Source organism: Aulostomus chinensis, chromosome 1 (genome assembly GCF_037954235.1).
Source record: "Aulostomus chinensis isolate RoL2024-O1b breed Wild chromosome 1, RoL_Achi_v1.0, whole genome shotgun sequence".
Classification (NCBI taxonomy): Eukaryota; Metazoa; Chordata; class Actinopteri; order Syngnathiformes; family Aulostomidae; genus Aulostomus; species Aulostomus chinensis.
The window spans coordinates 38,559,693-38,562,068 of record NC_141320.1 but is presented as its reverse complement, the minus strand read 5'-3'; the positions used below and the strand labels follow the sequence as shown (position 1 = coordinate 38,562,068).

General features: G+C 49.5%; 1 long non-coding RNA gene across 1 annotated transcript; it reads left to right on the top strand.

The window, feature by feature from the left end:
* Window positions 1-1,034: 1,034 nt before the first annotated feature.
* Window positions 1,035-2,072, top strand: LOC147271571 (uncharacterized). The gene is made up of 3 exons (XR_015115785.1): window positions 1,035-1,100; window positions 1,405-1,851; window positions 1,941-2,072. It is a non-coding gene; the product is annotated as an uncharacterized LOC147271571 (long non-coding RNA).
* The last annotated feature ends 304 nt before the right edge of the window (window positions 2,073-2,376 follow it).

The window sequence follows — 2,376 nt, the reverse complement described above, 5'->3', positions numbered from 1 at the left end:
CAGGCTTTGGGCAGATACGTCTTCATCCTCCACCACCACCAGCCGCTCCACCCCACCCACCCTGTGCAGGTCTACATTACCAGGGTCGGATCTGGCAGGGTGGAGGATCTTTGATTCATCTTAGCTTTCCTGCTCCGGCTGTTTGAGAAACATTAAAATGAAGATGGTTGTTTTTGTCTTTCAGGCCACGCCAACGCCTCCTTCTGTCCCCACGCTTACGGCTGCCGAAACGTGCCGGTGTCCGAAAACCAGATCATTCTGGATGTGCCGGACCACCAGGTCGTCCTCACCTGCAGGTTCCTGCAGGCAGAGCCCTGTGGTGGTAGGTTTCCTGCTCCTCTGCTGGACTGATACCCTCTCCCTTTCCTGACACGTATCTGCTGTTTCTACTCTGTGCCTCCTTCTCCTCTGTCAGGCCTGGACTTCTTCCTTCTGTCTCTCCAGGATTACGTCCTGGTGGTGCCTGAGAGCAGCTCCAGCTCCAGCTCCCTGAACCAAGAACCACTGGAGAAATCTGACCACTTCATCAGCAACTGTGGCCTCAACAGCTTTCATGTCAATTCGGTGTCTCTCAGCCTGAATTGGTCCCTGTTCTGTATCCCTGAATGTTCTAGAGGAACTAAACTGGGCCTGACTGGGACGCTTCTGTCTGCTCAGATTTGGGTTGTGAATGCATTCAGATGTCATTTACAAGCATTGGAACTTAAGACCTGAGCCTCAAGAATATTTAGTTCTTGATTTACTTTCTCTTGCAGGGTTTCATTTTGTGCAAATTTTCTTTTGAAGATCTTTGTTTTTTGTTGTCCTTCCATTTAGCAAGTTTGGCTAAGAACCTTTTCCCCACGAAACTAATTTTCCTAAAATGTCTCGCTAACGTTTCCTTTTTCTCTGTCGTCCCTCCTGTCCTTCGTCTCCATTCTGTCTCAGCTCAGCTGTGTCTCTTTGGGCTGTCCTCACCAACGGCGCCCTGCCTTGTGCCTGCCATGAGGTTGGAGCTGAGAGTGACACCTGCGAGCCATTTGGTGGTTGGCAGGCCCCACGTGATTGGCCGAGACTGCTCCATGTGGGCCGCGGGTTGCTGGGGATTCCCCTCTGCAGACGTTAGTGTCAGATTGGATGAGGGATGAGTAATAAGGGCTTTTAATGATGAGTGAGAGGACAGACCAAACCAACCTGTCCAACCATCAGAGGACAGCTTGGAGCTGAACATCAAAGGACATCCACCAAAATAGTCTTTAAAAAGGCGGGGTTCTCTGAAGCCAATTCAGTGAGCAAACTAAACTGTGTGTCATGTGACTGCTGGTCAACAGCACAACAATCCCAGGAAGAAACATCAATGTTGGGCTGAGCCAGTGTTTGTCTTTCACCAGATCATTTCATTCCTGTCTGTCTCTCTCTCTCCAGCTTCAGCCTGGAACTGTGGTACCAGGTTATGTGAACCGCTGACCGGCAACTGGATCTGTCCTCCCAGGACCCTCCGTCCTGAGGGCACCCAGTGAGCCCCAGACGTTTGGCTGCCACCCAGTGGTTGGCTGTGAGGCCTGCAACTGCTCCCGTCCTGGAATCCCTTCCCCAGACGTCAGGTGTGACGCTGTCAGCGGACAATGCAGGTGAGGGGTGATGACTCAGGAATAGTAGTCCAGGATCAGAGTTGGCTCAAGCAGACCAAGAACCAGCCCTCCCACCATGACGGTAACCAGTACAACAATGAGTTTAATGTCCTCACTGTCATGGTTAAAGCTAGAATTCCCCCAAACATGTATTTGCTCTTTCAAGTGTTGTTTTTTTTCCCGAGCATCCAACTGGATAAAGAAGATATTTATTCTAGACGATGGAGGACCTGGAGAGTTTGTAAATCTTTTTTATTTTGAAAGTTTAATGTTGTAAGGCATCGTTCTCCATTCGCCTCAAGCTAAAAACGTGTCTGGCTCTTCCTTCAGTGGGACCTCACAATGAAGTTGATCAAAAGTGACAACATGTCTTTGTGACCTCAGCACACCTGTTTGTGAGTGCTTGTAAGGAAAAGTCCACTTTGGTGGTGAAGTATGGCTTCAATCAGAAGACAATCATTCTCTCAGTAGTGCAGTATCATTCTCTCAGTAGTGGACTGGACTCTTAAATCCCAGGTCTCTATATGGAAAGCCCTGAAATGGGAGTTCTTCCTGGGCTGTTGTGTCTCCTGACCTGATCTGGGCTTGGACTGAGACACCAGGCTTGTTTCCTCTGTGTTGGCAGCTCCACCTGCCAACTCTTGAGTGTTTGGTGTGGAATCTGTAGTTGTCAAAGCAGCAGATGTGTCCTTGTCCTTACCTGTCAGCCTCTGTTCCCTTGTTTTATGAGGATGTGGGAACATCCAGCTGTGCACAGTAGAACCAC